At 36.8% G+C, this 14,692-nt stretch overlaps 1 protein-coding gene and 1 long non-coding RNA gene across 2 annotated transcripts in view; one reads left to right on the top strand and one right to left on the bottom strand.

The window, feature by feature from the left end:
- The window catches only part of LOC144053939 (uncharacterized), a 67,584-nt gene that overhangs the window by 48,657 nt on the left and 4,235 nt on the right, over positions 1 to 14,692 (top strand). Inside the window, exons 2-3 of the long non-coding RNA XR_013294553.1 lie at positions 10,499 to 10,594; positions 11,160 to 11,289. This is a non-coding gene — a long non-coding RNA (uncharacterized LOC144053939). The remainder of the gene's footprint in view (positions 1 to 10,498; positions 10,595 to 11,159; positions 11,290 to 14,692) is intronic.
- The window catches only part of pcbp4 (poly(rC) binding protein 4), a 65,846-nt gene that overhangs the window by 47,614 nt on the left and 3,540 nt on the right, over positions 1 to 14,692 (bottom strand). The window lies entirely within an intron of this gene.

Genomic DNA, 14,692 nt, shown 5'->3' with positions numbered 1-14,692 from the left:
ATGCTTTGAGCTGGGACAACTTTGATGTGGCCAACTGTCGGTTTACTACTAAAGTGAGATTCAGGTCAACACTTTCATGAGGATGAATTCAGGAGTGTGTTTTGCATCCTTTGCAATCAGCAGCGAAAGCATTTGCAAAATTGGATACCCCCATAATCATACGGTTATATAATACCTGTGTATATTATCAGGTATTTTCCTTTTAACTCATTCACTGCCATTGACGGCTATAAACATCAAAAAATTATTTTAATTATTTCTATTAGTTTAAGACTTTTTTCCACTTTTGTTAACAAAAGTATTAAAACCCAGAATTTTTTTTTATTGTACGTTTAGAACAGATATGGAATTTGTGATTAATCGCGAGTTAACTAGTGAAGGCATGCGATTAATTACAATTTTTAAAAAAAATTATTACCTCTTGCCCCTAATTTTTTTGATTTTTTAAAATGAATTTATGGCAGTGAATGAGTTAATTACACACAATAAATGGCTAAGATTTATTGGAAATGTAGTCCTACATTTCAAACAACACAAGCTGCGCTAACAAGCGGTATATTTACAATGTTACAATGCGTTACGAACAGATATGAAATTTGTGATTAATTGCGAGTTAACTAGTGAAGTCATGCGATTAATTACGATAAAAAAAAAATTAATCACCTGACGCCCCGAATTTTTAATAATATTTTATTTTTTTATTCACTGCCGTTAACGGCTATTAACATCAAGAATTAATTTTAACAGTTTTCATTAGTTCAACATTTTTTCCACTTTTGTTAACAAGAGTATGAAAACCTAGAATTTTTTTTATTGTACATTTAGAACAGATATGGAATTTGTAATTAATTGCGAGTTAACTAGTGAAGTCATGCGATTAATAACGATAAAAAAAAAAATTATCACCTGACGCCCCGAATTTTTAATAATATTTTATTTCTTTTTTTATTTATTTATTCACTGCCGTTAACGGCTATTAACATCAAGAATTCATTTTAACAGTTTTCATTAGTTTAACATTTTTTCCACTTTTGTTAACAAGAGTATGAAAACCTAGAATTTTTTTATTGTACATTTAGAACAGATATGGAATTTGTGATTATTTGCGAGTTAACTAGTGAAGGCATGCGATTAATTACGATAAAAAAAATTTTAATCACCTGACGCCCCGAATTTTTAATAACATTTTATTTCTTTTTTTATTCATTTATTCACTGCCGTTAACGGCTATTAACATCAAAAATTCATTTTAACAGTTTTCATTAGTTTAACATTTTTTCCATTTTTGTTAACAAGAGAACCTATGAACCTAAACCTAGAATTATTTTATTGTACATTTAGAACAGATATGGAATTTGTGATTAATCGCGAGTTAACTAGTGAAGGCATGCGATTAATTACAATTTTTAAAAAAAATTATTACCTCTTGCCCCTAATTTTTTTGATTTTTTTTTAAATGAATTTATGGCAGTGAATGAGTTAATTACACACAATAAATGGCTAAGATTTTTTTCTCTTTTAATTATTTTTAGAAAACCAGTCATATACCTTTACTCTTAAGTGTTTTTAAAGTATTTTCCGTTAACTTGTTTGTTGATGCTTGTCGGTAAGGGTTGGAATCTTTGAATGTCTCACGATTCAATTCCGATTTTTGGGTCTGCAATTCGATTTTTGATTAAGAACAATTTTTTTGGGCACACCCCTAGTTATTATGCCGTGAAAGTCTCTGATTGCTCAATCGGAGCAAAACATTCTTGGCCTACCATGAATCGGCCATTTTATTGTGATTTGCCTATCTCGCTTCACCCCTTCTGTTTCTTTTCACGCAGTTTTCAGTTTGTTTTGTTACTGAAAATAGGCTTTTATCGGCATTACCACCCCTACTGCATTTCATTTACTAGGTAATTGATTCATGACCTTGATTTGTTAAACAGACAATCAGTACTCGTGAAAGTTCTCCCACACTTTTTCACCAGCATGACGTATATTTTACAGGTAGAAGTCATGTTGTTATTTTCCCCTTAAAACGGTATTATCGAAGAAAAGCGACGTTTCCGACGCTGTGAAAGTACCCTGAATGCAGCATTTTGATTGCGTAGCATTAGCAACTAGCAAGTGTGTAGCGTATGTTATTCTGGTTATTCTGTTGTCCCTAAACGTCCTTTAAGCTGTTCATTGACACCCCAGTTGGAGTTAAGTGTAAAACTAAACACACGATGATAAGAATTACATCAACTGTATGTTTAAATCCAAAACATGCTTCATTTTTAAAACATTGCTAGCCTAGCGCAAATGCTAAAAGTGAAAGGATGATCCCATTCAAGGGAATTGGGTGAGGGGAGGGATAATTTTATGCATTAATTGGTCATCTGTATTTTTTTTCTCGGCCTAAAAAAAATGCATATCGGTCGGGCCCTAATATACGTTATGGAATATGGATTAAATTTACTGACTGGGTAAAAGCGCACAAATGTCCATGAATCTTTTGCAGCCACATGTTGAAGCTTGATTCTTATTTGGTTGATTATTTTTGAAGTTAACACAAACATAGGATGGAAATGATCTGAACCGTTTGAAATGTGGTGTAAATCCGTTTTTTCGCTACATTTGAACACACTTTAGACTCATGCGCAAGTTTTGCTGATTGTCATGACAAAGTTTTCTAGCAAACATGAGCAACTTTTTCTGTTGTTGCAGCTCAAAACTATGTTTGCGTACGTGAAATGACACAATGAGAGCATCGTCCCCTGAGACTCGAACACGCAAACAACCACAAAAGGGGAAAGAAAATGAGTATTCCATTAGCACTTTATGCCGGTATTCACTGGCGGACAGTTAGTGGCTGTTGCCTCGCTCAAATTTAAATGAGATCCTCCGGGTGCAAACGTGTACGCGCACACAAAGAGACACACGCGTAAACAAACTTGACTGACATTTACGAGTGGTGCCGATACCTCGGAGAACGTGCCGAGGAGCGACGCGCACAGCTAATGGCGGACTTATCCGAAATGCTGACAGGTCCGACTTCATACAGACGTTACCTGATGAAATGAGCACGATTTCTTTTTGATGGAACATTACGAACCGCATGTTGACTGGATAAGCTTGAGTCATGTGACCGATTCATCCGCAAGCTTAGAAGATGAGATGTGCATGCGGCATTTTTATGAGGTCTATCTCAAAACTGCTATTCTATACCTACCTGGTATCAAACAGCCGGCAGGATGTGTCTCATTGAAATTGAATATACATACAGATTAAATATCAACATATTTCGATTTAGATTGACTTAACGCAGCGGCTTCCAACTGCTGAGGGCATCTACTTAGATCCAGGAGGCATAAAGCTCCCCCCAAAAATTTTTAAAGAGGAGAAATAAAAATAACACTACTGAGATAATGTGGTTGCAAAAGTGTGCACACCCTCTTATAATGGCGGCTGTGGCTGTGTTCAGAATTCACATTCAAACTCATTAAATTGTCAGCACACACCTGCCACCATTTAAAGTGTCTTTCTTTCCCAAATAGGGGTGTCGCAATAATCAGTGAGAAAGAATATCAATTAATTGCACGATAATTATAAATGAGCTCGATCTGTTTGCCTGGCTCAATAATTCTTTAGCAAAGACACTTGGTATTGAGTTAACTTGGAGGTCTATTTTATTCAAGTACATTTTTTTTGTCAACAGAATTTGATACTCCATTATATATATTGTTTTTGGTGTTTTCCATTATTTATTTTGAATATGTACAATAGAGGTGTTAGAAAAAATCGATTCGACAATATATCGCGATATTACAGCGCGCACTTCTCGACTTGATTCGATGTGCGGTCGAATCGATTTTTAAACATCAATTTTTGATGAGAATATTCAACAAAACGTCTTGGTTAGGGTTCACACATTAAGCATGGAAGAATGTTATATTAATGGAACATTAAGCCTTAATATATAATCTAATAATATAAATATTATATAATATATAAATACATTTTCATACAAATCTTACAGTGTACAAGTTTACTGATTAGTATTTTCAAAATTTGAGTTTTAAAAAAATCGCAATAATCAATTCATAGATTCGTATCGGGATTAATCGAATCGAATCGTGACCGATGAATCGTCATACGAATTGAATCGCCAGGTACAATTCACACCCCTAATGTACAATGTTTTTTTTGTCAGTAAGTAATTCCAATTTGAAATATTCTCACGAAATAAAAGTTTATCTCTAAAAAGGTGTACTGTTATATACCATTATCGTTATATTAGTTGAAAAATGGTATGAAAACTGCAATATTATTCTTTATCACAACATTTTCTGGGGCAATTTATTGTCAAGCAAAATGTGCTATCGTGACGTGCCGATCCCCAAATACAGTTCAGACGTTCTATTAAGCTTTACCTGACTTTTTTTTTTGTATTCATAATTCCTCTTTCATTGTAGGTTTGATAATGAGCAGTTTTTGCAAAAATCTCGTTTCAGTGTAATGAAACTACATCAACGTTATATGTCACATTAAAGGTGGAAAAGATTTATCTTTGTCTTAAATATAGCCATTCTATAAATAATAATAAAAATAATGTATAATAACCATTCCATGTCAAATCTCCCAAAGCTTTTTCGAAAGAGAAAAGCTCCACAATGTCTACGGGTGGCGAAGAGCGGAGCTTGTGAAACGAGAGACTCTTGAAATGAAAGCGCAGTGCTTCTTCTTCATCTCTCAGAGCGTCTGTCTCAGCTGTGTCACATATAATGGGGAGGGGTCAGTCCTTGGCGCGCAGGGGCCCGTCCGTCCTCCCTATCAGACCTTGGCTTCATTTCGAGTGGAAGCATAACCGTGTCAAAGCCAAAAGCGCTCGTCAGCCACAAGGCCCTCAGGAGAGACCCTGTGACTGCACGCTGCTCCTCGCGCCTGAGGCTGTTTGCGTCATATTACCTGCAGCAACAGCAGCGGGATATATAGAACATTTTGCCGCTGATTTGATCTAATTCAACTGAATGAGCTTCTTGTGTTTATTAGAACCGTTAGGTTGAAAAGGTCAAGATTGTTCAAGGGCTGTATTGTGGTTATTATGGTTAGCGAAAACGTACAAAATAGCTCAAACAAAAAATTAAAAAAAAATAAAAAGTGCTTCAAAAAAGATAACAAACTGAAACTGTTACGTTTATAGCAGCAGGTGAAACGAACTATAATGATAGCAAAAATGGCCGTCATTTGTATTATTTAATAACATACATGAGCTATTAGGAAGGTCAAATAGTTGTTGGGGGATTGTAGCTTATATTATTTTATTTTGCACTCAACAAATATATCACATATATTTAAAAACAAATAAATAAACTAAAACTAATACAAACTAAACTAAAACAAAGCATTTTCATAAAAGTAAAAACTAACAAACCTGTTTTAAAATTTTTATTTAAATTAACTGAATTTAAACAAAAGTCAAAATGAAATGAGCTATAATGAAAAATCTAAAACTATTAAACTATTCTGTACTTAAAGGAGAACTCACAATTGTTCCTTGCCATTATATGTTATATATGGTCGCTGCTATATGAAAAACATTTATGTCCTTTTTTTTTTTTTCATTTTTCACATTTTTTCCTTGTTTGTTTTGTTTCATCCAAAAAGAAATAAATTTTAAAAAAAAAGTGTTATTATTATATTATATTCTGATTATAATATTGTTGTTGTTCCTTGCCATTATATGTTGTATATGGTCGCTGCTATATGAAAAACATTTATGTCCATTTTTTTTTCATTTTTCACATTTTTTCCTTGTTTGTTTTGTTTCATCCAAAAAGAAATAAATTTAAAAAAAAAAGTGTTATTATTATATTATATTCTGATTATAATAGTGTTGTTGTTCCTTGCCATTATATGTTGTATATGGTCGCTGCTATATGAAAAACATTTGTCCATTTTTTTTTCATTTTTCACATTTTTTCCTTGTTTGTTTTGTTTCATCCAAAAAGAAATAAATTTTAAAAAAAAAGTGTTATTATTATATTATATTCTGATTATAATAGTGTTGTTGTTCCTTGCCATTATATGTTGTATATGGTCGCTGCTATATGAAAAACATTTATGTCCATTTTTTTTTTCATTTTTCACATTTTTTCCTTGTTTGTTTTGTTTCATCCAAAAAAAAAAAAAAAGTGTTATTATTATATTATATTCTTATTATAATAGTGTTGATGGAAGAAATAATATTAATAATAATACATCCATTTTCTTCAGTCTCAAGTCACGGCCATTTTGTCCTGAAACCGACGTCAAATTGCCCTCAGACTCGCATTGCGAATGTCACAGCTCACATGTTTACTGGGTTTGGTCAGGTTTTTTTAAAAAAATATATATTTATTTATGGTGAAGAAAGAGAGTCTACTCTTTCTTTTGGTCGTGTTGGTGCTTATATTGAGACAGAACACAATATTCTCTGGGTGTGGAAAGATCATTTAAAAGTCTCTAAAAGGCTGAAAGTGAATGAGTTATTGGTAAACAAATTGCAACAGCTGTTTTTGAATCAGTACTTCTACTTCAACGATCTTTTTTTCCCTATTTATCATTCTGCAGTTCTTTTTAAGTCATTTTTCAACCTCCGTTGCACAAAAGCTAATGCTAACACGCAAACACAACATGGTTTGATGGACGCTGCTAATTTAACATCTAAGAATAGCGACGAGTCAACCAAAATGGTTTCTATCAATGACGTTGATTAAAGGTCTCATAGTATGAAAATGCACTTGAGTTTGGTTTTCTATCAATAAAATGCATTCCGGGCCTGTCAACAATCCAACCAGGCTTGAAAAATATCAGTCTCTTCCTTTCTCAAATGCGCGTTTTAAACGGGCAGATTAAACTTGCGTGACGTCAACAAGACACAGAAGTGCACTTGACCCCGCCCCCTCGGGTTAGTGGCACCGCCTCTGGTAAAGGTTTGTCACGCTCACAGAAATTCAATGCTTTTTTTCCCCCCTTTTTTTTCTTTCTTTTTTTTCCTGGAGAGCTCAGTATTGTTCATTCGGTAATTTTACCAATTTGACATGTCATCATCATTGCTCGTTTTTTTTTTTTTTTTTTAAACAAATTATTTTGTATGTGAGTGAGTATGTGTAGACGGTGGTTGGATAATACTGAAGCGGTCACAATTTTTTTTTTTTACCAAGATACAATCGGCGTGGTTATTTTGCCGTGACTTTGTGACGGAGACCGGCCGCTAAGTGATCTCGACGAAACGGCTCTGCACGTGCAATGTGCACATTTGTGTTATTCATAACCGCTCGTAAATGTCTACGAGCATTCACGGCAAAATAATGCTGGCGGGAGAGTAGCCGGGTTACGGCAAAATAACCATCGCCTAAACAATCGCAAACTAACGCTACAACATAGTCTGTGTAGTAACGTTATGCTACTTTTTCTTATGGTAAAACGTTATGCCACTTTTCCACATTTTAAAATAGTTGTCAAATGTGTAAAAGACATGTCTGTATTTTTCTTTTCTTCTGCTCCGATGGCCCGTCGTTTCCATTCACAACATTAGCACATGACTACCATGACCCAAATCACTGCCCCTTTGAGAGAGAAGGCGTGGCCTGGTGCAGCTATTTACATAAAAGTGACACACCCCTAAAACAGGCCGTTTTGAACAGAGCGTTTTTTGGCTGATTTATGGACAGCAAAAATATTAGATCCAAAGTCAATTTTGACAAATGCATTTCACACACGTCTTTTTACACACTTGAGAACTATTTTAGTATGTGGAAAAGTTGAATAATATGAGACCTTTAAAGGCCAATGAAGTCGGTGTTCTTGGGTTGTCACGGCAATGACAGAGACAATGTACAGTAATTATCCATCCATCAATCAATCAATCCATTTTCGGAACCACTTATTCCTCATTTTATTTTATTTTTAAGACAACACAAATGCTAAATGCTGATTTTACAAGGTATCACTTCAGTTTAAAATATCTATTTTTTTTAATTATTATTATTATTATTATTTTTCCCCTGAGAGCTCAGTATTGTTCATTCGGTAATTTTACCGATTTGACATGTCATCATCATTGCTCTCTTTTTTTATATATATATATATATATATTTTTTTTTTTTTTTGTATGTGGGTGAGTATGTGCGTGCGTACGTTTTTAAAAGCTCTATTGCAGTGGTTCTCAAATTTTCAACTAGCACCTCACCGAGGTTTTCTTATGATCGCCAACTACCACTATAAAAATCAACATTTTAATGTAGTGGCATACATAGGCCCAAGTGTTCACCAAAAACAAGGCATACGTTTTATTAAAAATGTGTGTTCAATATTATTATTAGCACACTTATGGAATAACAAATATGCTCAAATTACTGTTAATCATATCCATCCATTCATTTTCTTAACCACTTATTCCTCACAAGGGCAACATTTTAATTGAACTTCTAATCATATATTATTATTATATGTCATTATTGATATGCATTTATGTGAAGACAATAACCATGTTATCAATTTCTCACAATAATGAAGATGCGTACCAATACGTTTTACATTTCCACATGACCACTCGACATTCCTAGAAAATCACAATGCCCCCCCATCACTCGTGAGCTATTTTTGGAACCGGCCTGCAGGCTGCTCACGTAGTCCTTTGGAGGCTAGTTGGTGCCCACGGGTGCCACGTTGGTCACTCCTGCACTAGTCATACTCGTACCCACCCTTTGAGAACCGCTGGTCTTTTCAATACAATATTCTTACAAACGATGTTAACTCATGCTAGTAACTTGACGCTTGAACGCGCGCCCCCTATAGTAAAAGTGTGCCTGAGCTTATAAATATAGAGCACTGTCAAGTTAGATAAGGCTCCTCAATTTCTCCCTCGTGCCTTCAACTTCTCTTATCTCGACAAGAAAAGATTTCTCACCGTTGTTGCAACTGCCGTTCCTTTTTTTAGCAGCGCGTTGACAGGCCAGAAAGCTTCGGATTCCGCAAATGAGCGCCGTTGCAAAGGCTGCCTTATCTGCGCGTCGGGCGGATCAATACTTCCTCTCTGTCATTACACCCGGTAGTCACGTCGGTCGGGCTGCTTCCGACGCGGCCCCCGACCTCTGCGAGGGCTCAATCTGCATACTTGGGAGTGAGTGGATCCAATATGGCTAATGAACAGCGCCATAATGGACACACTAAATGGCAATCAATCCTGAGCCGTCGCTTTCTTGCTGCAGCAATATTTGGATGGTCTGAATATCTTTGAGTGGCCATTCTGCGTGACAACCCCCCACCCCCCCCCCCCCCCACCTCGTCAAGAGTTCACGTGGTGACTTTCAACTGTCTTCTCATTAATTAAATCCGTTTCTTCCTGCGTCTGTGCCGGTCAAATGACACAAAACATGCAGATAACGAATTTGACGGGTTATTATGGGATGTCATTGGTTATCTCCTGAGTACTTCCAGACCCGCAGCAGCCCGTGGCATGTTCTTAGCCTTAGGCCTCGTACACAAACACAAAGGCAGTCAGGCTGTTTTTGTCCAGATTTTGCCCCAAACTTGGCAAAGACCTGACGACGTGATCTCATAATGATTTTAGGAAAAAATGGAATTGTGATTTTATTTTCTGACATATATTGCCATCTTGATAACATTCAGCATTTCCTTCAAATAAGGATTCAGTGCACTATTCAGAAGAATTTACAAACATGACATGAAAATGACATCATACCATAAAAAAACATTTAAATGTATTACTCTAATAATGCAAGGATGTTAAAGAAGCTTTTTCAAGGTCTCAGTAAACAAGAACTACTGCTTGCCATCATATATGTATAAATATGCAGTTATCTATAATAGTGACATATGTATTTTTTTTTTACCAAAATGTTTAATTCTGATCATAAAAGTAAGATTATATGTAAATATTTTTTCCCCCCATATTTTTGTTAGTCTTAAATGCTTCAAATGTAGACGGAGAGTTTAGCAATATGGCCTGAAATTCATATCATGGCATTAATTTGAATGTGTTATTTAAATGTCATAGGCAAATATATCCTGTTAAAGGGTTCACAAAGTATCATTTTTATTGCTTCAAATGTTAGCATTTTCATGTAAAAATGTCAGCTTTTTCTTTTATGTAATGACATCAATTTCACAAATAAACGTAGTCGTTAAGCAAAGCTAAATTGATTTTTTTACAAAATAAAGTCATTTGGAGACCTTTTATTGTGTAGATCTCAAAAGTCAGTCCTCTGTGGTGCAAAATGGTGCAAAAATACGCAAAATAACATTATAAATATTTGACCTTATAAGTACCATTTTCAGTTTTGAGTGGAGATTTCTGGCACAGATGGTTTCACTTCGAGGTCAATGACAGAATTTTAAAGTGAAAAACAAGTTTAAAAAATTCTTGACAATATTATGTTTTATGCGCCCACTAGTCTAAACATTCTGATTAATATTGCATTTGTAGAATATGAATTAACCAGCCATTTTTCTCCGTCTCAAGGTGCGGCCATTTTGCCACTTGCTGTCAACTGAAAATGACATCACAGTGCCCAAGGGCTCAACTCGTGAAGGTCACATGACCAAATCCAACAAACATGTGAGCTACGACCGTGCACGAAACAACACAACCAAAACTGTTAAATGCATGAATTTTCTATCTTTATCTTCACGGTGTAAGAAAAATCATTCAAGATTCAAAGAATCCGTATGTGTGTTCTGGTTATTCTGGGATGCCAGTCGTTATCTCCTGAGTGCTTCCAGACCCGCAGTCAGTGATGTTGAGCCTTACTTACGTTGGCTCTTGCTTGCATGAGGCAACACGAACAAATTGAACTTGTCACGTATCATTTCCTAATCAAGGCGTCAAATGTAATCCGCAAAATGAGTTTTCTTTTTATAGATGTCTTAAAAGTACGGACATCTGGTTTTGGATGCAAGTCCAGTTTTCTTGATCCCTCTTGATTCAGAATTATAATTTTCATTTCACTTTCATTGACTGATGGCACTTGAAGGCTATTCGGATTTTATTTGGCGCGGTGGAAAATTCACTTTGGCAGGATATTCACTGGAGCTTTCTCCGGATGAAGGTCACACTGTAGCTGCAAAATGACTTTCCTCGCTATAGCTCGCTTTCATCCCTGCTTTCCTCCCATCCTCCACAGCGGAACATGAGTCAGAGAATCTGACACCTCGCGGGGCACAAGAGCAGAGAGGAAATGGGAGGAGGTCGCGAGGAGAGAGAATGGAAGCAAAGCGAGATGGACAAACGGGATCGATATGTCACCAAACCAGGTAACCTGAGATGTTTTTCCTTCTTCCTGCCGCGCTGTATAAAAATCGCAATTAAATGAATCGACGCTCAAATGGTGCTGGAAGCCCTCGCTCTGACTGCGCCATAAATCACAGGTGAAGACATTCCTTCTCTACAGGCGCATAATTATCATGTTTACAGCATCGCAGGTTGTCGACGTATCAGCTGGACTTGGTGCACTTTGCGATTACATAAGCTCCAAAACAAACTGAGCACAAACCCAAAAATAGTGCGGTCGGTCCCCGCTAAATATTTCAGGCACTCAGCAGCTGAAGGGGGTGATAAAAAAGCTTCTCTTGTCATTGGTCCCTCACACAAAGACCCACTGATGCCGCTTGAAAGAAGGCCGTGGCATTACTTTTTATTTTATCCACTTACTCCACAGTACGGACCGACTCCATAAAAAGCAGCTCCTTAAGGGGAGGAAATCAAATCCCGAATTGAGGAGAGGAGGAAAAAAAAAAAAGACAGGAAGTGTCACGCAGGCTGCTGGGTCAAAACAGCAACTCTTAACCCTGGAGAGCCCACGGGGTCAAATTTGGCCCCTATAAATTCTGCTACTCAAATAACAAAGACCTTCTTTTTTTTTTTTTTACAAATTTAACTTTAAAGGTCCAGAGTGCCACTTCTGACCCCTGCATGGGGCCATCTAATGGATGAATATTGCACTTACATGAGCCAGAGTGGTGGTGACAAGATGGCTGGCAACATGCTGTTTTGTTGAGTTGGAAATCAATCCAAACAAAACCACCTTCTCAGCAAACCATCAGATGGTAAAATTGAGGGTTTTTTTTTTGTTAATCTATTTCATATCATGTTGCAGAATGCCTAGGAGTATGTTTTATATATATTTTTTGATAAATTAGCAACTCTGAGCTAGTTTAAAAAAAAAAGGGTTAAAATTGAAAAAAAAACATATATTTTGGTGTTCAGTGAACTTATAGCAGTCATTTAATGTATAATTCATAATTTTCCAATGAAGAAAATGGTTCTTGGGTTCTCCAGGGTTAAAACAGTCTCATGTCTTCAATAGCGAGGATGACCCGCGGTGCTGCCGGCCACCGGTTCAGACTTAAGAACAGCGAACGAAGGGTCACGATGCCTTTGAAAGAAAGGCTCCCTTCATTGCTCCACAACAAGCGGCGTCACAAAATGAGCCGCACTGTTGGCCGGATGACAAACCCGCGTTCATGTGACCGGGTTGCGCGCACGCCCTTCTTGTACAACAGAGCCCATTTCATGCCGTAACACGGAGATAAGGAGCGCGGCGCAAAGATGTGTTTCAATCGAGCGAGCGTCGAGAGGACGAGGATCGAGGCCCCGAGAGTCGCGCGTTATTAGATAGCAACAAGCGCAGGTTAATTGCTCCAAGGCAGGTTAATTGCTACACGTGATTTAGCACAGTGATAGGAGAGGAAATTAATTTGTATGGTAACAAAGCTCCCTAAGATCTTTATGAAATTCTTTCGATGACACTTCACACAGGCGAAGATGCTCAGCAGTCGGGCCCATAAATATTGGGACGTGGACACAATTGTTGCTAAAAACGCAGACGCTGAATTTGATCTCTGGTAATGCGACTGTCTTCACTTCCTGTTTGTTGCTGCCAGGGACATTTTATCTTTAATTATGTCTTCAGAAAATAAAGCGCAGGCTCAGTTGGATACAGGTCAGGGGATTAATAGGGATGTAACGATATCCAAACATCGCACATATAAATATTACAATGTGAACCTCACCATGTGATAATTATCACGATGTTGTCAAAAACATGAGACACTAGATAAGAAATCACAATGTTGTAAAAAAAAATGTTTTTAAATGAAGCTCATATTGTGGGGGAAAAAGCACAAAATTGTGTTTTTGTACATAGTAACAGCAGCGACAGCAATAGCCTTGGTCATGTCATGTCACATGTCATTGTCATGTGCTCCTATTGGCCACAATTGTGTTCAGCTGAAGTGGGCCAAACGTATGTTGTTGTTTTTTGATGAAGATGTGGAAAAAATATTTGCTGCCTGGTATGACTCATTTATGGGAGTGATAACCACCACAGTGACCAAAACATTCCTAATTAATATTCAACTGCACTAGTAAATTAACCACCAGAGGGTGCTAGAACTGCACAAATTGAGTCTCCTTTTTCTTTTCTTTTTTACAGATGTGCTGTTTTTACAAGTAATATCGTGACAAGATGACGACCATATTGTGGCAATTTTAATTACCGTGATATTGTGGTTATCGTTACATCCCTAGTTGTACGGAAGTAAAAAAAAACAAAAAAACAGACAGTCTTTATCGACAAAAAACAAAGTAACTACCCACCCCCTGACAAAAAAAAGTTCCAATATCCAAAGCAGGGTGCCTGTTTGAGAATTAGAACATTAGAAATTCCACAACCACAAAAGAAAATTGTCGCAAGATTCTCAATACTGAAATGATGTTGGTCTTCTTTCTAATAAAGAGAGAATTATTTTTACATGGGAAAAAGAATCTTCAAACCTATTTTAATTGGACAAGATGAATGTTGATCTTGTCTTAATACACTCACAAATGGACCGACTCTGACAGATGTTATTTTGAATCTCGGCAATCCTAATAAACCCCAATAAAAGTCCCAACTACCATCTGAGCTCATCATGACACAAATTTCTAAATTTCAATCATTTGCTTAAAGGGTTAAAGCGCTGCTAAATATATGCTAATTAGCATTAGCATTACGTTTACCTGGTCTTTCTTAGTTGTTTTAAAATACACAAAGTGTAGTTTATTGACTTCCACCGTTCAGCGCTCGTATCACAAATCAACTGCGAGTCAAAGCAAATAAATCGGTCAAAAGACGGCTCGCGTCTTGAAAAACGTATAAATTGGGTCCTAATTTTCAGGCAAAAGAATTCAAATTGTAAATGTTGACGACGAGCACTGTTTTTGGAAGACGAGCGTGATTCTTGTCGGCTTCCAGACGTGGGAGCGTCACGTGACACGTCTGGCTTGCGTTATTTATGAAGCCTCACTCTGCAGCACAGATGCAGGTGGGCTTTCATTATTGAAGATGCTCTTCCACTTCTTATTAAATCTCCTTCTCTCAGAGTGCATTACGGAATTGCATTTGGACGGAGAGCGGGCCTTGCGCAAGGGTCTGTCTTTGTAGCCCTGGAGTGCATCACAATGACTTGCGTGCAGCATCAGACAACAGCAGTTTTCATTTGTTTTTAAATTCAAACCTTGCAGAAAAAAAAATCTTTTTCTTATTGAGCACCATGTGTGGATGGGAAAATGTAAAGGCGCACGTTGAGGTGTTTAAAAAAAGCATTTCCCCCCCAAACATTTAGGCCATAAAATGCTTCCAGTCGCACCCTAAGTGATGCACACACAATTCTTGCG

The sequence above is a fragment of the Vanacampus margaritifer genome, chromosome 1 (genome assembly GCF_051991255.1).
Source record: "Vanacampus margaritifer isolate UIUO_Vmar chromosome 1, RoL_Vmar_1.0, whole genome shotgun sequence".
Classification (NCBI taxonomy): Eukaryota; Metazoa; Chordata; class Actinopteri; order Syngnathiformes; family Syngnathidae; genus Vanacampus; species Vanacampus margaritifer.
The sequence above is the reverse complement of the archived record's forward strand: the minus strand, read 5'-3'. Positions and strand labels throughout refer to the sequence as shown.